Source organism: Rhea pennata, chromosome 1, assembly GCF_028389875.1.
Source record: "Rhea pennata isolate bPtePen1 chromosome 1, bPtePen1.pri, whole genome shotgun sequence".
Classification (NCBI taxonomy): Eukaryota; Metazoa; Chordata; class Aves; order Rheiformes; family Rheidae; genus Rhea; species Rhea pennata.
Genome location: NC_084663.1, coordinates 39,607,424 through 39,629,909, shown reverse-complemented (window position 1 = coordinate 39,629,909; position 22,486 = coordinate 39,607,424). Strand labels below are relative to the sequence as shown.

The 22,486-nt window shown below is 35.6% G+C and overlaps 1 protein-coding gene across 4 annotated transcripts in view; it reads right to left on the bottom strand.

Annotated features, from left to right (window-relative positions):
• Nucleotides 1–22,486, bottom strand: part of CNOT2 (CCR4-NOT transcription complex subunit 2) — a 94,757-nt gene that overhangs the window by 59,948 nt on the left and 12,323 nt on the right. The window contains exon 2 of one of the 4 annotated variants that reach the window (XM_062584506.1): nt 3,355–3,428. The exons of 1 other annotated variant lie outside the window; for it this stretch is intronic. The gene's annotated coding sequence lies outside the window, so the exon portion shown is untranslated. Of the gene's footprint in view, nt 1–665; nt 722–3,354; nt 3,497–22,486 lie in introns of those variants that run through there. 2 more of the 4 variants (XM_062584496.1, XM_062584513.1) reach the window with 2 other exon arrangements.

The following is a 22,486-nucleotide window of genomic DNA, read 5'->3' as shown; positions in this document are numbered from 1 at the left end:
TGAGAAAATAACACTAAAGGAACAGAATCCATGAAGAATATATACAGAAAAAGATACAGTAGTCAAAGCTTCTTTTAAAAGAAGATGAATTTGCTAAGCTTTGGATAAATGCTGAAATAGCTGGTTAGGAAGACAAAACTGAGGAACTGAAAGTTTTTCTTTTGAAAGATAACTTTAAAAGAAAGCTTAAAAAAGTTTCTGCTTTTCAGGATATTTCAGAACAAGTAATTCTACAACAAATTTTTAGTACATTATGATTCTGAACTTTGAAAGTATTGTCTGCATCCTCAAAGCATTCATTTTTTTTCTGGGCTCACTGTGAGGTCTATACTCCAAACAACTGACAAAGATTGAAATGAAGTTGTTAAAGATTTTACTTTCTAGGTTAAAAATACTTCTTTGGTCACTTTTATTTTCCTTCTGTTATTATTGTTTTCCCATGTAATAGCTTGCTTTCTTACCACAATTTTGAAGAATTTCAGAGGAAAGTTATTTCAAATCTCAGCTATTTATAGTGATTCAACAAATTGACGGGGAGGTGGAAAAAAAGCTGGGGCTTATGCCTAAAAAATTCAGGAAACTTAGCAGAAAACCTGAAGTCCCCTTGGAAGTTCAGGGGCTTCAAGCATTTATCATCTCATCTTTTGCTCTGCACTGATACATACTCATTTCTTCCCAAGAAGAAATCTTCTTCTCAAGATATGCGCACATGCTGTTCTTTCCAAAGCTTCTCCAATTCCTCTCTGCAAAGAGCATTAACTTTTTTAGTTAGTCTTGCATTTTATATGAAAACCGAATTTTACAGTTTGTCTTTTTCCACGTGCGCTCATATGGACTGACAGATCCGCTAAATGGGGGTCTGTGAAATATATCTACTTAATTTTTGAGCAAAGAAGCCAATTTTCTCAAAGATTTAATATAAAAAAAAATATATACAGCTGATAGCATTCTCACGAAGGCATCTCTGCGTGCTAAGGTCTGTTGTAAAATATCTACTTTAAAGGGAAATAAAACATGCATTAGATATAATCTTCTAAGAGAGAATTCTCTAAAATTCCTTAGTATGAAAAGTATCAGACTAGAAAACACAGAGACCTGAAAAATAGGAGCACACAACCAAAGCAGTTTCTTGTAGAAGACAAAGTCGTTTCAACACTTCAGAAGGAACAGAGCTGAAGACTGCTGTCAATAAATGAATGACCTCATGAATCTATGAAGCCAGTATTTCAAAACAGGTCAGTCTGGTAAAGCTTCATAAAATATCAGATCCAAGTGCAAATTTAAACAAGCAGAGCTGAGCAACCACTCCTCAATCACGTGACAAGAGCACGCAAGCTGTACCAGTCCTTAATCTTCATACCCTCATGTGCGTATCTGCTTCAAGTATTTTGAACTACAAGAAGTGATTCCACTACCCAATTCAAAATAAATTCATTCATAAACAAGAATAGTCACCTGTCTTTCTTATCATGGCAATTAAGTTAGCCTGGCACTTGTCTTCCTGCTATCAAAGGTACCTGGAACTGCAACTTCTCTAACTTCTACTTAACGGTGTGACTACTCTGTTGCCGTGCTTTAAATGGTGCCATGCAAAACACAGCTTTCATCAGTATATGGCATGGTAATCCCATGCAACAGGCTACTCACACCTTAACTGCTTTCAACCACTATACTGGAGACTGAAGAGACAAACGCTATAAAACAGAAACCACTCTCAGTAACTATTTGAGGAAAGGCATACTCCCTAGTGGGGAGGCAAACTACTTAGGCAGTTTTGCTCTAGGAAAGTCAATATAACGTGGAAATTGTCTAGAAAACAAAATCAAGCTTTGACCAATTATTCTGAGGAGCAAGCTAAACATATTTTTTTCCCCTCCATCAATTAGGAATTCTAGTACAATAGCTAGGAATGCATAGGAGGAAAGTCCACATTCATGTTTAAATACTAGAACTTAAGTGTAACTAGGCATAATAAACAACGTAAGACAAATTAAGGGAAAAAACCACTTCAAAATGACTTCTGGGACTATCCGAAGTAACTACAAGCAAGCTATTTGTCAGGTTTACCAACTCCTACGCCCATCTTAATGAGCCCTGAACGTGTCATGACATGTTACTGGGAACATGTCCACACTATTCTAACATGCTGCTTGCCAAAACACAAAGTGAACTCTTATGTTTTTAATTTCTAGTGTCGTCATACTGCATTCAAAACTTTTTTTCAGTAAAATTGAAGGCTCTCGTTAGTTTACAGTCTGTGATCTGTTGAAATTCTTCCCTTAGAGCAATTTTAACAAAGTTTACTTTTAAAATGGCATAAAAAGTCATCCTTTTAGAAATGTTAACTTCTCCTTCTCTACTTCTAAGCCATACTGGCTGCACAATATAGCACCATGGATTACAAAACTTGCAATAAAAAACAAAGCTACAGATTTTCTTTTTTTTTCACATTAGCAATACCAAAATAGTACAAGAAGTTCCTAAAACTACACTTCCCCGCTCTAAAGATAATTTTATTGAATTAAACGCAATCCTATCTAGGAAATACCCTATTAAATATGTTTCTGGTTAAACAACAAAAAGTTGTTTTAAGGAATTATTTAGCTTTCAATATTTGAGCTGAAGGAACATAAACAGACTCCAAAGAACATTTATTTGCAAAACAGACTATATTAACATAGAAGGTTTTAGTCCAGGAGCTATTATTAAGAGGGTAAATAAAAATCTAAGTATTAGCCATATACCAAAATGCAAAACTCATCCATCCACATTGTATAGTACTACTGCTGTAAAGTTACAGCCTTGGTACTTTGACTAACGTTTATTATGATTACAGGATACTGGAAAAAAAAAAGTTTATTGAAACATTACTATTATTGCACTACATTTAGATGCATTAAATTAGTAGAATACTGATAGTTAGCAGATTAAACATGGCCGATCCCATTATAACTTGAATTAGGGAAGCATATTCAAAAAATCAGAACAAAAACAGAAAGACCTTTTTATTTACATATATTGAAAAATATTTTCAAAGCTTTAAAAATTACACACAGTAGTAAATTATTAAAAGTTATTTCAATTTCTACACATGTACATACATCATTCCACTCTTTTTTTTCCTTTCTTTTTTTTCTTTTTTTTTTCTTTCTTTTTTTTTCTTTTTTTAAGTCTCACTATAAAAGTGGGAAACACATGAATATACTTCAAAGCCACTTTTCTTCAATACCTTATCTCTGAATCCACTGCTTAAATATTTTAAAGCATAAGATCTTCTGTTTTGATGACTAGTCCATTACCTTAGAATAAGGTTCTCCTTGAAGAACCCTAAATGCACTAAAAACAGCTACCTACCTACACACTGTACTTTTGCCCATTAAAATTTTTGTCTCTGTTGAGGTAAGCAAATTTTGTCTGGCGAACAATTCCTGTAAATGAAGTAGATTAATAAAACATAATTAGTAAAAATACACTGTTACTTGCTAAAATTCTTACTATTCTCATTGTTCCATGAACTAAATGATGTCCACTTCAAAACACTTTATGCACTGAATAAAAATATGAAAATAAATATAAAAAATAAAGCTTCTGAATAGCTTTAAAGCAAGAAGCAAATGCAGTAAAAAGCAGTAATTACACATATACTAAGGCAAGAGTCAGTAACTGTCAAAATTTCACTTCTATAGCAGTATTTCTAAAAATGGAACAGTTGTAAGCCTTTTTTTTTGTTCAGAAAAAGAAAGAAATTCACAATGGGAACTGTATGGCTGCAGAGACCTAACATATCTACAGATCCTTTGTCAAGATAGAAAGAATTAGAGCACAGGTGCTCTCAACCTGTAAAGACAATTTATTTTAAAAATAATCCAAAATTAGTCTTATAAGAAAACCACACAAGACATCCAAATGCACACAAAATGCCCTCAAAGAAGGGGCATGACATATGCCCCCCCAAAATATTTTTGATCTGTGAGTATATATCATTCTGCTAATCCCAATAAAACTTGTATATTGGTCTTCTCTTTCTAATGGATACTCCAAACGGAACTTTGCCTCCTTGCAAGACGTATAGAAATATGTCTAAATCGCCCTTCTCACAGCATGGAAACAAGTACTCAGAATCGCTGGTTGTGGAATGAATCTTACATTAAGCTCTAAAAGCATACAGGGGCAACCTGCATCATATTTGACATGCAAATATAATAAAATCGTAACAGAAGTTAGGGAGGGAGGTTTATATTCTTTCCCCCAATAGTTACCATAAATTTAGTCATAGCATAAACAACTATTTTCAGGGTATAATCAGTAAACTGAGTACCATAATTTCAGCACAAAACTAGATTTCCCCTTTCCCTTGCAAGAAAGCAAAGCAAAGCACTTCAGTTGCAAAGGCTCTCTTGGCAATGCCAGAAAAGCTGCCCAGTTTCACCTCCTCCCTCTCACTTCCTAACAGCATGCGCCAACTACACCAAAGCAGCTTTGTGTTCAGTTCTAGCGGAAGAAAGATGCTTCATGTTGTTATAATGCAATCGTTATCAGAGTGATTAAAACAGTGCTGGTGAAATTCCACAACACTCCAGTCTTGTCATCCTTGGGACAATGATTAAATAAAGCAAGAATGAGACCTCACTCAAGTACCAAAATATGACTTGGTAGAGAGCCCTAGTCAAAACAAATTGAAAATAAAGTAAAATACAGTCTGGACAAGAAAATGTCAGTCTTCATTTTGTTACATGTGTATATAATGTCACATTAAGAAGACAACTTGCTAATATAAATATTAGCTTATTTCATACACACAAAATGTAATTATTAAAACCACTATAATTCCACTCCATTAAAGTGATCTTTTTTTGTCACATTTTATTGAAAATGAGCATTTCTCTGGCCCAAACTGTGCATCAAGTTGTATTCTTCTTTCCCAAATTAGATGTTAATCTGTTCATTTAAGAATTATAAAGGAAAGGCAAATTCTGCCTATCAAAGAGATCCTCATACTCAAGAGGAGTTAATGGCTGTTACCATCTCATGGATATGACAGCAGTTCCTGGCTCCTGTGGAGCTCTGACTTCTGCAGAAGGTGGGAGCCAGTGACTGCCGGGTAACACCATTACCAACTTGCAGACCCAGGACAGATCTTACACAACTTCCATAAGAAATCTGTTCCAGCATCTGACTGGCCACAAATACCCTCCTCTTTCCAAAAACCCTTGCTACAAACATCCATGACAATCTTACCCACTCCCAGAGGCAAAGAACAGCTTTTCCTTTCCCCCTCCTTTAACACTCTTGAGGCTCAATCTCCTTCTTGGAATTATTCTCTTTACAAGAAGAGAACAGTTTGAGTTCTTTCCATCTTTGCATCTGGGTAATGTTTTCTGAACTCATGTTTCTCTTCAGTCTTTTTAATGGTCCATATATTTCTTTAATTACAGTACAACACATGAAATCCTAACATCTTTGAATACTGCAGTAGTACTTCCCCATGATTTGTATCACTCCTGTTGACACAAAGTCACTCCTATTTACACTTCCTCGTACAATGTCTGCCTCCTCTTCTCTTCCAGCAACACACTACCGATCTGAATGGCTTATGATGCGCAAGCACTAGATCGTGCTCTGCTAATTAACCAGTATTCCTCATTATATATTTGTGCCGAGAGCCACTTCTGTATTTCTCTTCTTACGCAAAATGAGTACATGTACTTCACATTCTATCATTCAATAATTCAGGAAAATATTGACAAGTACTAGACTCAAGAAAATTAATATGAAACCTTTACCAAGATGCACCCTTGCAGTTTCACAGTGAACTACTCACTACACAGTTTTCCAGGTAACTTATAGTACCTTTAACGTAGACCGTATCTCCTCAGGTTAGTTGATATATGTACATAGATAGATAAATAGATATCATGTGAGAATATGTCAAAAACCCTTCTTAAGATATACAATATCAACTGTTTCCTTCTGTATTCAGATCTCTTGCTCTGCCACAGAAGGACACTGGATTGCTTTAGTGCAGTTTTGCTTCTGTATCAACCTCCTTCAGTTTAAGCTCTGAGACAATACCCAAGTCAAATTTGATCTACAGCATAGGTTCAGTCTTTATAAAGCTTCCCCCCCCCCAAAAAAAAAATTTTTTTTGCTCTCCATTCTAACAACTGTGGTGCCTAAAACACAACTTAGCGCGACACAACTTGAAAGAAATTGAAGAAAGCTTTTTGCTTAAAGTATTAAAAAAAAAGAAAGCCAAAGACCATATAACCTAAAATTAGCATATTTTAAAAGGAAGTTAGACACAGAAGAAAAAGTCACAACAAAACAATCTAATTTGAAAACAGAAATCGGGTATCAATAATTACGGAAGTGTTTGAATTTTCTGTGATTCTGTCATATTTACCATCAGGTTGCCCTAAATGCTTTTTTTTTTTTTTCCCTTGATTTTCAGAAATAGCATATAGTAACCATATCGACCCAGTTATATTTCAATACTGCAGACAGTATAAACAGCTGCTTTAATCTATTTTTACTAGGCTTGGTGTATACATTAAATGTCAGCAAAATTGGAAAATTTTACATCAAGAGTTCCAAACTTTAACATGGACTAATAAATATCTAAAACAAAGATGCTGACCAGATTACATATAGTGAGGAAGTATTACATGATTGGAAAAAAAATCCATTATCTAATTCACAAATGCAAGTAAAAACAGTTTTTATACTAAAAAAAAAATAAATAAATAGGATGTGTGTGTATGTACAGTTATATATACACATATATGTATATACACACACATGCCATTTTGTATAACATTTCCTTTCCACCAAAACCAGATAATCCAAACTAGTCTATTTCTGTTGTGACATATTAGTATTTTAATATTTGTATTTTGAATACTGCAGAAGAATGCTTGTGCTTTTCCCTGTAGAAGAGTTAATGCTGAAAGGTATTTTCTCTGCAGCCTCACATTCATTAGCCTGGACTAACATACAGTGTCAATATTCTCCACTTCGATTTTCAGTTGCTATACTTGAAAATTGAATTCCTTTCAGCATCTTCATTCAAATTCAGCCAAACCTGCTTTAACTTCATATACCTGCAGAATGAATCTTCAATTGATCGGTGATCTTAATCCCTACCATTTTAAGGTCATTTTCAGAAATTCACTGTTTACACATCAATCTCTCTCTACTCATGCTTAGACTAAACAATGAATAAAACGTTTCTCTAGGTACTGAGGTCCTTTTCCATTTCCACCAAACCAAGCAAATCTGCATTGCTCTTTGACAGCAATGTTTATGATCCATAAACAGCTACATGAAGAATGTTGCTTCTTCAAAAGCAACACTTAAGTGCTTATTTTGTGGTCATTCAAGAGAAGTATCACATGAGGAATCACCCTCTAGACTACTCTCTATACTCCCTATAAAGGAAGCCTACATAGCTAGGCAAAACCAGATTCCAAATGCGCTGTAATTAAACATAAATGAGATGGATCGATCAACTGCATCTAGCTGAGTATACTTGAAATTGGCTATGATCTTCCTGATTAGAACAAAAATAGTAATCCTAAATTTGCTATATCATAATTTTAATGGCTTATGATAAAGACAACACCATTCTACATGTCACAGAAATGCAACTACCAATTAAAATTAATTTGAATCACATATAAGAAACTAAAACAAAGCTTACCATTTACCATATTTACCTACAGCACATTTGCTTATGCTCTCATACATTCTATTTCAAACTGCATCTTATGCTAGCCTAGGACAGCTCTAAATTGCCATTAGTAAATCAGGATGCAGCACGTGAAACCTAAAACAGAACAGACACCAGCAATCTGCACTTAAAACAATGAAATATGATTTAGAAACTGCTCCAACACTCAGAACTTGTGGCAGGAGTACAAAACAACTACATTAAAGGTAGATAGTAGAAAACAAACATTAAACACAAAAGAATCATAATCTTGCATTATCTCTTCCCACAGGCACTACCACTATAATCTTTAGCAAGTGAGCGCTATCAAAGCTCAGCTGCCACTGCTTTGCAGACAGGTTCTCCTTCGTGACCTACGCGTCATACCCGACAAGTGCAGAAGCATAGAAATATCAAAAGAAGGCTCCTAATGCTTCCAACTACACAGCAGGGTAGAATAACCTAGGACCCCCTTCACCACCATAGAAGTTTGTTCTATTAGCAGTTTCCCCTTTATTTTTTCAGAAACTAAACCAAAAAAGATGACCTCTCTTTCCATCTGAAACACAGTAGCATTTTCCATTCCTACAAATTCACCATATAAGTATTTTGAAGAAATATACACAGGAAAGTTTAAATTAAAAGCTTTAAGATATTAACAGGGAGATTATCCTTAAATTAGTCACACTTTGCTTATTTTTCTGCCCCGGAAAAAAAAACAAAAAAAACAAAAAAAAAAACACTATTTGAGTTCAAAGAAGCTGCAAGGTGCCTTACAACTGAATTCTTGTTTACATCTATCAAGTGCATGACAGAACAATCCTGGCAGAGGAGAGATTTTAATCTAGCCAATGTTGAGGGGAAGGGGAAAATACATATAACACAAACATATACATACATGCCATGCCTATCTATGAAAAAGGCTTCCCCATAGACCACAGACTTCAAAAGTTCTTCTAATTGGCAGCACTTACAGGATTAAAATTGCAAAAATGCTAAGCACAAAGAAACATAAAAGAAAGGAGCTCTGTCTCTATAGAAGAAATTCTAAAGAGTATTTTGCCAGAACTTTTTGTTTAAGAGACTAGATTAACATTTGCCACGACTATGAGATTCTTTATAAACCAATTCTAAGCCAATTTCAAAGATGATTTATTCCAAAATGAGTATAAACATACAGGTTTATACAAGGTTCCTATAACGTAAGGTTTCCTGATCCTACCTTTTTTTCCTCTTACCACAACACCATGAAAGAATAATGGATAGGAATTCAAAGTCATCAAATCCTAAGTAGGTGTTCAGCTTCTAGCTAACAATGTTTACACTCTGTATCATTTTTAAAAATGCTGCTTTCTAATTTCTTCATTAGCTTATATGATTTGGTATTTTTGGATTTTATCTTTCACTTTTATTTCCTCCTCATACTGTATTTCTAACTAAGATAACTTTGAAAACTACGTCTCCTATTACTCTGCACCAACTGGTACCTTCCTTGGTGTCTAGGACAGGTATATTCATCGCAGATTTCATCGGTAAGAGTGAATCATATGGGAAGAGTACTGACTATCAATAGAAATGACTGAAAACAATAAAGCATTAAATTTAGTTAAGATTTCAGATTCCTACAGATCTTCTAAACAGATATCATTGCAAAAAACACTTAAATTGTTGCACTCCAAGCATACTTATTTGATTCACTTTGATCAGATGTTACGTAAAATCTTTTACTATGACTAACTGTAAGAATAAATACTGGTAATCTCTTTGGACAATATTCTAGCAAGAAAACAATATTCCTATGGTTTACTGGCAAAGCATGTGAAGTTTTCTACTTTGCTTCATAAACACAAAGATTACGTTTAAAAGTTCTGCACGTTAATCTTCAAAAAAATATTACACTTCCTTATCTAATATTGCTTAGGCTCATCTTTAACAGAATGAGCCATGTAAACCACAGTAACCTTCTTGTCTTCAGTAACCGAAAATGAAGGGAGTTTTGTCTCTAGAGGAGAGATTCTAAATATTTTGCCAGAACTTTTAGTTTCAGAGACTAGATTAACATTTGCCATCGCTATGAGATTCCTTATAAGTCAATTCTGAGACCTTTTCCATGCTAAATTAATCCAGAATGAGTATAAACATACAGACATAAGGGAATTTAAAAAGATACATGGTCAATAAGGAATTTAAAAACAATTATCTGGTTTGGGTTAGTATAAGTAAATGTTTACAATGTCAGAAAAGATTACCAAGTTTCCTGTTGATGCTACCTGGTTCTATGGTCTAAAATACCTGTTCTCTTCTAGGGAGTTAGAGCTACTTAAAGCATTGAAGGTGTTTTTCAGGGGTTCTCCTATCAATAAAGGACATTTCAAAATCTCAGATTTAATTCAAGAAAAGTTAGAAGAATAGGTTAATAATCAGAAAACATTATGGTTGGAAAATATAAAATGGAAGAGTATCCCAACATTCCCAACAAGATGCAGGAGCAAGTCCAAACACGAGCACTGGCAATATGTCAAAGAGCAATTGACTTTCTCACTGGCCTAAACGAATCTTGACCCTGTGGTAGTACTAAGATGCCCAAATCCCAACACACATCACTGCAGCACCGAAATTAAGAGAATCAACTTTTCAAGTGTTTTCTCTGAACGCACAACAGAATTGACTAAACCCCATCGCAAGATGTCCATCTCTAAAACACTAGTCCAAATTTCCCACTCAGGCTGAAAACATGAAGTCACTCAGACTTTTACCAAGTCTGAACTCCTAGAACATGAACTGATGATGAACCCAAACCCCTACACGTTAATTTATTTGCTCATCCTGATAAAGAAGAGGTGACTTCACAGTGCTTTGTCCTTTGATATTGCTATACTGTTACAACACACATCACCACTGTTGCCCAAAGACGGTCACCTGCAACATACACCAGGTTACTCGAAGTTCCAGAAACCTGATGTAGCATTTCTGCTTCCCTAGGATGAACAACTCTGAACTGCAAGGCCTTGTCCGTCCCATCTGAGATTAAATAAAAATGAATTCAAAGTGTGAGTTAGCTTGGAAGAAGTAGCCTATTATGAACACAATTCTAAGGGACATCACATTTAAAGAACACCTTACTCTAGCAGCAGAAGCATCATCTAGGGAATCCAAATCTAATGGTTCTGAATCCACCTAGACAGAAAAGCCTTTACAGAACCACCCCAAGCAGCTGCATCAAACTGATAGAACTTGGACAAAATTTCTAGGCACTTGGCTTGAAGTTCTGTTTTCCAGTGAGATGAAGAGAGGTTTCAATCAATAGTACAGTTTTTCAAGTCTCTTAAGAGAGCATTCTCATTATATGAAGAGAAAGGAGATATATCACCATACAATCCTGAAGGGAAAAGATGAACACTTAAGTCTAAAGTGAGTTTGTATTTCTCCTCCTTTTTTATAATAAAAGGACAGGCTGTAAAATCTTTTCTCTCTGCAGTGCAATAAAACTTTTTCTAATACACAGCGAAAGTCCACATTCTGATTCTGGAAAAGGACAACAAATTGTAAAAAGATAACAAATTGTATGACAGTAGCATGACTATAAGACTTCTGGCTAATATATCAAGGATAAGAGAAATATATTAAAAAAAAAAAAAGTTAAAAAGCATGTCATACAGGGAAAGGAAATCGTAGGCAAGGAGGACCAGGCAAGAGACATGAACCTACCAAGCACCCAAAGTGAAACTAACAGAGGAAAATAATCAGGTCAGAGATACTAGAAGTAATGTTTGTGAAGCCTTCAACATCAGCAATATTTTACTGGGAGGCTGAACAGAGAATAAGCACAGACTGAAGCTGAGGTCTTCAAAAAATGTGAAAGTCACATTACTTACAAAAAATTGTTTATTTTAAGAGAGGCAAAAGACAAGATGCTCAGTAACTTCACTGTCAACTAGAATCCTTGACAGAATGAAAGATCAACTAAACTGTCTCTAAACTGCCTTTCTCAAAAGACAGATCACCCATGACAGCTACAGGCATTTTGCTAAAACCCATATATTATTGTATATGCTGAAGTCCATCCATAGCGTGGCTGTCCCTGAACTCCAACCGTTAAACCTTCTCCAATTGTGCCAAAGCAACCAGATATGAAAGCAGTACTGGAAAAAAACAACAACAACAACAACAAAAAAAACACTCTTCAGGACCTAGAGCTTCCAATCTTTCTTTTCACCAACAGATGAAGCAGAAGTCTGCAGTAAAGCACAGCTGTGTTCATGAAGGCCACATTAACAGACAAAAAAATATTCTAGCTACTGCAGAACATCAGCGAGGGTGTGAGATGGCTCCCTTGTCCTCTTTGCTTGGAATAAGCAGAATAGCACAACTCCTGTACTCGCACCCGAAAAGAACAGGCGGTGTTGCAGCTGGGGTAGAGCTCTCTCTGAAGTAAAAAGATGGAGGAAAATCTCTAGTGTGAAGTGAAGTTATTTCACTCCCAGATGTTCTGGGGAAGACAGAGATCCACTAATGTACAGTGCTCCAAGCTGCAGAGGCACACAAGTGCAGAGAGGACAACTGAACAGCAGATGAGATGTATGCCTATTAAAGATAGTTGTAAAGAGAAGTTTCTGCATCTAGCCATCATCTTTGGCCCTATACCACAGGCAACTCAGAGTCCACCAAACCCACTGGCATAGATACCAATAATAAGTAGGGTGAAGAAATTTATAGGCCAAAAACAGTATGAAAATTTGTACAGTTCAGGAAAAAACGAGAATAGCAAGATGTTCTCAGCAAACTGGCTGGCACCAAAATGCTCCGCCTAAACCCCAGTCACAAAGGGGAACAGATCTTTCTTGCCAGAGTTTCTGGTCTCAAGTAGTTGTGGGCATACAAGGTTCTCTGTGTGAACATACATGTGGCTCACACCTCAAAGATAAAAGAATCATTACATTTATGAGCAACTTCAGTGATATTAAGAAAAGTCTTTTTTTATAGTAGGATACTGGACAGAGATGTAGAACAAGTCAAGCAAATATTTCTCTAATTGTTGGATGTAGCCTTCTAAAATCAGCTTTATAATACAAATATTGTTTGGCGTAGTGTTTATGGAAACTGAATTGTAATTGTCTTGAAACTGAAAATTCAGCTTTAGCACACTTGACATTCGTTGACAAACGAACTGGCACTACGCACATAATTGACCACACTCTGTATTAGGTTCACAGCGTTACTGCTTCCTTATTTGAAGTTTTAATAATATACATCATTGTGACTAAATACTTTTTTTAACCTTGAAATCAGATTTCATTCCATTTCCCCTTTTTATTAGAATTTCTCCAAGTTTCCCTCTACCTAACTTTTCTTCAAGCACTTTAACTTTACATGTTTACATGAAACTACATACATTTACTTGTGCTGATCTAGCATAATGACACACTGATGCAGAGCTATTTTGCTTAAACTACTCAAAGAGCACAGCCCAGACTCAACCATTCCTAAGACGTGCTTATCTATCTTCTCCGATCTTTTCATGCAACCCAACACCACATTACGTGACTGTTTCAAGGATTTTACTCATAGCTATTTAAGTTTACAGAATACAGATGTTAAGACAACCCCTAAATGTTCGTATTTTTAGCTTGTTAGTACAGCAGCTTTATAGTAACAGGAAAAAGCAAACGTGCAGTTCATAATAAATAACTACATATCTCTTAAGCAGGACCTACTATTAAAAGGAGACATGTCTTCTTCAACGTATGTCTGCTCCTTAGAGAGACAAGAGTATACGACTTCAACAAATACCTGTTGTGGACTGCGTTAGCACCACCAAACAGTGGTCTGTGCACTTGTCAGCTCTGCTTGCAAACAATCATCTCGCCGTGAGTGAAAGTAACTGAAAACATTCGCAGTACTTTTATTTTTTTTGCTAACTTGGTTTGAGCGCCCTTTGCAGATTACCGCTTTCATTATCGCAAGGCGCTTCCGGGTTCACAAACTAACACGACGTAGCGCGCTCCCGCACTGCCGCTCGCCCAGCCCAACCACAGCCTTCACCAGCCACACGCAGGCGGAGGGCAAAGCCTCCGGAGAGCCAGCAGGCAGCGGCGCGTGCGCTGGGGCGAGAACAGACTGCCGACGTATGGTTGGTGACATTCAGAAGAATTTCTGGGGCAAACTGCAGAATAGTAGCAGAGATGGAGAAAAAACAGTTTTTGAACACAGAGACAGGTTTCACGGTGAAATATTTTAAATGTGCTATTAGAAAATGTCAACTGAAAACAGTTAGCTACTAACGCACCTTCAATCATTCTCTTTTTATGCAACTACTCCTCAACTGAAGTTAAAATTGTTGTTTTTTCAAAGGGAATTGTAGAAGAACTTTTTTCCTTTCCCTCCTTTTATTTTTCTTTCTTTATTTTAAATGTAGAGCAAGGAAAAAAAATTCAAATAAAAAATACAAGACGACAAAAGCACCATGATCTAAACTCCCTGAAAATAACATTGTCTTCATACAGTTTTGGGGAAAAAAAAAGCTGATTTTGCATTAAATAATATACTATTTTTCATAACTTAATAACTGCCTGCATAACTGTAATTATAGCTGGATAGACTAAAAGTTTGGGCTTTACTGATTAAGTTTCAACACTGGGAAACAGATTAGGACTTACAGTTCTTCACAGAACATATAAATATTCTGCAGAATATTTACCATTATCATGCAAAATTACACAAATCTCATTGCATTTAACATGTGAAAGTATGGCTACAATTACCCTTCTGAAGCTCATTCTTGTTTTAAGTTCCCTCTATAGGAACAAGGCAGTATTGTCAATCAACCAATTTGCACATCTCTTCCAGCTGCTTTTGATCAGAAAACTCATTTTATTCCAAAATAACTAGAAACAACATGACACTTATTTGTTTCCTGCATACATTTTGTAAATACATATGGTTCTCAAGTCAGAACACTGTTCAGCTTTCCATTCTGTAGATCAAAAGACCTAAGTAGCAAACTTATTCTTTTAATGTACTGAGATGATTATGGGTCACACTTAGGTCACATTTTTGCACTGCTATTGCCTATGCCACTTTACACACTGGAACACAGTAACAATTTTGTTGATAGAGCTGAGGTAAAATCCTATTCTTCAGTTCCTAAGAGACATTAGTAATATTCAGATGGCAGCAAAAGGAAATAGTCTGCTTTAAGTAAACACAAATATGTCTGAAAGTATAACAATCTTCTAATTAAAATGTGCCATTAATTTTATAAATACGGCTCTACCGCAAATGATTGCTTTACACTAAGAGCCTTTCTTTTAAGAAAGTACATTGGAATACTTATATCTTTACATCAAATTTCAACATCACAAATGCTACTATGTATGCTAAACTCTTCTGCTGAAGTATTTTATTCATAATTAATTATAAGTTTCTAGAAACGAGCACCTAGAGATCTTCTGGACTGACTACATATAATTAAGATTAAAAGATATGTATGCATAATAAAGCATCCAAAAATACTCCAAAGTTAATGTTGGGGATAAGATATTTACATAGATTTAAATACAAAAATATACAATATTTAAAATAAGTTCTCCCAATGGCATCATCTCCAGACTCTCTCATATTCACATTTGTCTTGCTACATATTTCCTGGTCTTTCGTCCCTTAAAAATAGCTCCTGTAACAACACAAGATCAAAAAGTATTTGAAAACTTCGCATGACAAATCAATTAAAAATAATAAATGGTATGATCTCTGGCCTGGAGATATCTGGACTTCTGAACACACCCTAAGCTACCATATACAAAACAGTTTTTTTGGAAGTTCAATATAGTCCCATATTAATGTATTTGAAAAAAAAACAGAATGATTTATGTTTAGATGAAAAGATGGCTAAATATTGGGTCTCTCTTTTACAGTTTGCTTCGAGTTAAACTGGACAAGCCCTATATTCATTATTAGTCACTACTAATAGAAACAAAGAGCAACTGGGGCAAGGAAAAAGACCCCAAAATCTCAGACAATACTGCTGAACACCAAAAGCAACAGACAGGGGAAGTGGGGCTGACAATATTAGCAAAGATTGACAACTACAATTAATAGGATACGAGTATTCTCATTCTCTCTCTCTTTTATCAGAGAGTTTCCAAAGATAATATTTTTGCACTGAATATAAGTATTAGACTTAGTAAACGAAGTCTAGGTAAGTAAACTTAGGATTAGTATTATGCCGCTGAGAGCGGCAACGTGAACAACCAAAAGTTACAGGGAATTGTTAGTTTATTTTGTCACTATCCAGAAGAGCAAATGCTGGAGTTGCATTCTACAGAATGGTGCAAGTCCCCCTCTTTCACTTACTCTTTCTGGACAGAACATAAAAAAATGCAGCTTCTGTTTCTCTATCTAAATTTGTAGAAGTGAGAAAAGTAACACTTACTAAGAAAAGACTCCTATTATTCCTAGAGAAATAAATTCCATAAATCTGCTATGATGGCTATTCAGCCTGACTCATGAATCGCCAGTAGAAAGAGGGTCTGGCTCCTGGACACAAAACAGCCTTGAGAAGCTGAGAAATTATTTAACTGCTAGGAAAGTATCAGAGAAACAACTTTGGATAGGACAGGTATAGAAATAAAAACACAACAAAAACAAAACAAAGAGAGCTCAGGAGTCTATAGCAATGTGAGAGGACAGATTCAAACGTTTCCTCCCTATAAAGTTTCTTTCACCATAGTTTATTTTGTAGACCCATCACAATAGGCCATTTCTACACTGGGTTACTAGCTCATCAAGTGACTTTTTTACTGTTTTCTATTAAAAAAAATAATAAAAAATAACACTGACATGGAAAACAGTCTTTCTACCCATTTGCCTACAATTGTGATAGCCACCATTAAGTAGGCATCAAAGCATATCAGAAGTGTAAAAATTCTTCTGGAAATGCAGTGCAAAGGAAGGATATGTTCAACAGAGATACAACAAAAGACATGCTATACAAAAAAAAGAACAAAAAAAAACAAAAAAAAAACTTGGACTTCACCTTCGCTCAGGCAATTTCAAATGGATACTTAGTGAAGCATCATATTCACCTCACAAACAGATGCATGTTTTATCTCAATGACATCTTTATATTAGTTTATGATAAAGGATATCTTGTTCTGTCTATAGAATATTGGATCTCTGAAATCTAATTTACTGAGAAGGACCAACAACAGCAATAGCTTCCTATATGAGGTTTAAGTTGGAAAAGAGCCAGTAAATCACCTGAAAGATCTCTTTAGAAACTTTTTTTCCCCGTCTTTCCCTTATGTAGCAGCCCTCTTTGATTGAGCTGCCTTGCTGGAAATCAGAGATAATTGTCAGAGCCTAAGGCAAGCCCATCTAGCAATAAACAGCAAAAAAAACAACTTTCCAGATCTATCAGAGCAAGCTCTGCCCACTAACTTCTCCAATAGTTCTCACAGTTAACTTCGCAGCATACTTCAGTTTATTCGCTCATTGCCCTGTCATACAAGTGCCTGTGCTGGCAGGCTTTTTTTTTGTCTGGAAGTTTTTGGGAAAGAAGGAAAAATGAAAGAGCAAAGTGTTCTATGGTGATGATCGCAAAGTCTCATCAAACATGACTACATCAAAGCTAACATTTTGTGGGTTGACATTTCATTGGGAAGACTGACACTGCAGACGTAAAGCGGAGTAGGTTTAGTTTGCTCTTCCCTATCTACAACCCTAAAGGAAGCTCCTTCGAGCTAACTAAGGAAAGTTAAACTTAATGTCAGATCAAGGGTTGACAGTGACATGACTTAGGAAGTCTCTCAAGTAGTTCTAAGCACCCCAATAAAGCAAAGTGTTTCGTTAACAAATACACATTTCGAAGCAAACAAAGGCAACACTGTCATTCTGCTGCTTGGAAATATATTAAAATATATTTGAAACAATATAATCCTCTTATTTCAGTATCACCTTTACTTACTTTTCGGATTTTGAGATCGGGATCAGTCTGCATGCTTTGCAGTGGTCAATGTCACACAGGCATTTCTCTGCATTGCTCTAGATTGCTTCGATACAATTCATTATTCCTCAGAAGGAACAAAACTTGTACTATTAACTTGGTTAGATAGAAGTGTCACTGTCTGTCTTTTGGGGGGGTTGTTCTGGGCTATTTTCAACTTGGAATCTTCAATTTCATTTTCTCTATAGCAAGGATACATAAAGGAGAATTTCACTTTAGGACTAAATACTGAATTCTACAATAATACAAAATGTAGTAAGAGTACTTTAGCACAGCCACAGTCTTGGTTATGTTGCCTTCCACAATAAATCTATAGGCAAACGATTGCCTGATTTTGTAAGACGTACCTGATGTCATCATATCAATTTTGTAGTGTCCAACATGACTCATGTTTGCAAGTCAAGAATAAACATATACCTCTCACTGCCAGATTAAAAATCTGGGAATACTCTAGAAGTCTTTGGATTGCCTGGTAATGATATTGAATATGGGGTGGGATCATCTTCACTATTAAATCTATTATCTCCAATGCTGAGGAACTGTAGGTTTCAGCATTTAGAATTAGATCTAGTGAGGATTATGGTAAACACAAGAAATTGAGCTTCAAAAGAAAATCAGCCTTTCAATAATCTTCAGAACACCTAAAATGTAAGTTAAAGTTTTAACTAAAGTATGAAAGATTAACTTTTTTAATTGGCAGATACCATTTAATGTCAATTTAGCATGGCTCCAGTGTAAAAAATGCTTTCAAAAAAAGTTATCAATTAAATACAGTTAGCTTACTCGTACTTTTCTTACAGAATAAAGTGTTCCTGCATCATGACCAAACATCCCAAGATAAAAGGATAAATGCAACAAACTTTTTTAGTAGTTTACTCCTTTGAATTGCATCATGATTAATGTGTGTCAGTTTTATGATGTATGCAACAGGAATACATTGCTGCTGCCTTAACAGAGGCTCCCTTAACCACTTCCATATCTATCTGATTTCAGAGAATTAGACTTTACATTTCTTATTGAAATAACACTTTTTAAAAAAAGATTTTCACAGTAGAATTCGTAAGTCCATCAGTATCAATCATACTTCTACCACTGTAAAGTCTGATAGCTAATACATTGTAAAAATGAATTTGCTTCTCTTTTTTAAGAAAGTCGACATTATTAAAACTCGGTGACTGAAGTGTATTGCACAGGACTTCACATAAACAGAATTTCAATACAAAAAGAAAAACTGAAAAAAAATAATGAGGGGCAATGTATATAGCCTATTTTAGAATTTAGGAAGACACTGAAATTGGTAATAGGGATTTTATCTCGCATTTTAAGGTTTTTAAAAGCAAGATCAGACTAAGTCTTAATCTAACTTAACCAAGTTAGGGTATTTGCCCTGTAAGGGTTTTCTCACATGTGTAAGGATAACTGCAAAATTAGGGTACACCAACTCTTACTGAATAAAGATTATATGGTTCTTTTATTCTACATATTTTACACCTAAACCAGTTTATACCATTCTGGTTCCCTAAAATAAGCACAAAACTATAACTTTAATGTATTTAGAGGCAAAAAATTGGTAAAGATTAATATATGCATCTGAAGATGGGAAGCACACGCTGAACAGTTGCAAAACTAACAGAATTATGCATAAATAGCATACATCATTAAAAATTACACATTAAACATTATTACACATATTAGACTTTTCAGTCAATTTTTACAAATTTCAGACTGGTTTTCCACAACAAAGAAGGTGTGAGAGGAAAGATCCCAGGAGCACTGTGCCTAAGCAGGAACAGTCAGTAAACAAAACGTAATTCCCTATACTGAAAACGGCAACCACCACATTACAGCCTGAAAACAGGCCGAAAAGAGAAAAGTAAGAAACAAGTACTGGTCCATTACAGGAAAATATGCTAACCATATTCTAATTTGTAATCTCAATAAACACTACTGCTACACTCACAGAGAAGCAGTGCTCAGAAAAAGCATAATCCAATAGCATTTTTAGTCCTATACGTTGTTGCATAGTTGTTTGCATGCATAACTATCACAGTACAACCACGAAACTATCCTAACTACTTTGCTCCACCATTTAGAAGAGAGGAAAAGGATACAGCACTTCTTCCACTGACAGTATAAGCTGTTACATATTTTACAGTAACATATACACTCTGTTCAGTTACCCTTATTCATTCAGAGAACAAATGCTCATTTCTGGTATATGCACATGTTCGAGTACATATATAAAGTTATTCCATTTGTTTCATTGGATTTTTAGAGGCCTAGACTACTACCTTTCAGGCAGCCACAGTTAGAAAAATTCCACTGCAAATACTGAAATTAAGTGGAGGAAGATAATGTGGGATAAGTCTGGTCTTTAAATCGACACCAGAAGATTTATGGCCATGTCTGGGTATTAACTGCCTCACTTGTAAAACCGAAAGAGAAGGAGAAAGAGTCACATTATTTGAATAGATCTTTATTATTTTCATGACAGTTTTAATGTAGGTGGAAAACATCAAGTAAAGCTAAAACTTTCATTTCACCTGAGAACATTCATTCCTATTCTAATACACATTTTCCCTTTTGATTGCATCACCTCCTTTTTCCTGTTATGCAACTCTCCTATGCACTTACAACTAAGGTATCTTCGTTTACAAGACTAACAAAAAAAGCACCTATAAAGAACAAGACAGTGTTTTGTTTTAAGAGTAGCAATGGTAGCCACTCCATAATTATTAAGTTGTGAGATTATCTACATTAAATTGGATCTGAAAGGGAGATAGCTGCAACAGTTTTACAGGCCAAAATCTACCCTAAAACACAAATTCTCTCCTCAAGTGAAGCTTTCTTTCAAAATCGAAAAATATAGAGAAAACAGAAATAGTTTTTATTCTGTGTGTTCAACTCTAGTGCCATTTTTAAAAGACATCACGGGTAAAACTCACTTTTGAAAATTATATCAAGTTCTGAAGTTAAGAATTCTGAAAATAATCCTGTAATGTGAAGTTTATCCAATATTCATGGGCTATTTTCTAGAAATTGCAGATTTTTAAGTTTCATATTCAGCCAACTGCATAATAACTTGTGTGCATATGAATTGCACATCATTTAAGGTTGCCTTCAAATTGCTTGCCAAAATTGCTTTGGAAGAAGAGCTATGAAAACACACCGATTTGTTTTTACTTTTAAGAGCAATTTATACTGTTGAAGCCAGTAATACTGTACTGGGTGCCCTTAATTATTGATTGGAAGACCCCATACTAACTCACTTTGGAAAACTATTGAAAGCACAAGCCTTTTATGTGCAAAAACTCCCTTTAACTACCTTTCAGGTTGAACTGATGGGATTTGTTCAGTTTTAAAGCCAGCTAAGACAGTTCAATCACTTCTGAATGTTTTTAACAGGGAAATATTCCCCCCTCAGCTGAAAATATTCTAAAATCTTATCTGTTGGGAAGCTCTAGCGCTTGAACACTGTGCAATAGTGATAAGCAGCTCGTTTTCTGCCCTTAGAGGTGCACTATGCATCACCACATGCAGGTCTGCAAAAGCTGTAAGGCTCTGCAGTACCACCAGCTTGTACAACTACACAGAACTGCGCAGAATTTCACAAATTTTCCTCTCTGATCTACAAGGCACATTTCATCTCCTTACATTAGAGCTTTAGGCAATAGCACAGATTTAAGCCTGGCCTCAGAATACTAGCTTCATCCTAGGACTGAGGAAGACTAATTTTTTTTAAACATCAGTTGGGTGCCATCAGGCGATGGCTAGGACACGAGCCAGAGAAGAATCGAGGGTTCAGAACAGGAACAGAAAAAAACTGCAAAGAAGAATTCAAACCACGCAGGTGCGTAAGGTGCTGTGGGGAAAACGGTTTCGTTTCATTTTCTTTTGTTAGTCTGTTCATTTTGAGGAGGGAGCAGAGCGAAGGAGAGTGGGGCAGAAACAGGGTCCACACAATCTAGCTACTACAGCATGTGTAACTTCAGAAGCTGGAGTGGCACCCACTAGCTGTGGACGGATTCTCGCATTCCTTTGCTGTACAACCAACTGACTAGGAACCACTGTCAATGCACACACCTTTTATCTTCTTTTTGAGCATGGCTCACAGAACAATTTTCTAGGGCAAAAGCTAGTCCAGCAGCTCTGACATCCTTATTGGGACTCTTAAAAGGCCAAACCTAACCCATATGGGGATACAGTAGATTTAGGATTTGTTGCTCAGGTGAGCAACACTTTTTTTTTTTTTAAAAAAAAAAAAAAAAAGGTTAAAACGCAAATGTTGAAGTTATTGTTGCAGGACTCAAGCTTCAAAAATTGGCAAACTTCAAAACCATGGAAAAGGACTGCCAATGCAACATGCATACATAACGTGTTGATGTAGTTACCAATTGGGGTATGCTTTCCCTCTCAAAGGGTATTTGCCTCACTCAGTGTAATATTTAAATTGAGTGCTGAGAAGATGCACATTAAAGTACCGAAGTGGCTTAGCCATAGGATCCCACTGAGGATCCTACTGCTACTGATATGGAAATGCATGCAATTCATGAGGAAGAGGATTATAGAAAGAAAATGTGTTTGGTTAAGATGTTTAAATGCCACTTAGGTAATCTGATTTTATCCCTGCCTCTTAAGTTTGTTTAGGTTTTTTTCGGTTTGTTTTAAAATAACTCTGGGGATATCGAACAAAAAGATTTTCATGAGTGCCTTCAGCCTGAAAAATTTCATGAGTTTGTCTTTAAACAAAGGTTAATGTTTCTACAACATGAAAT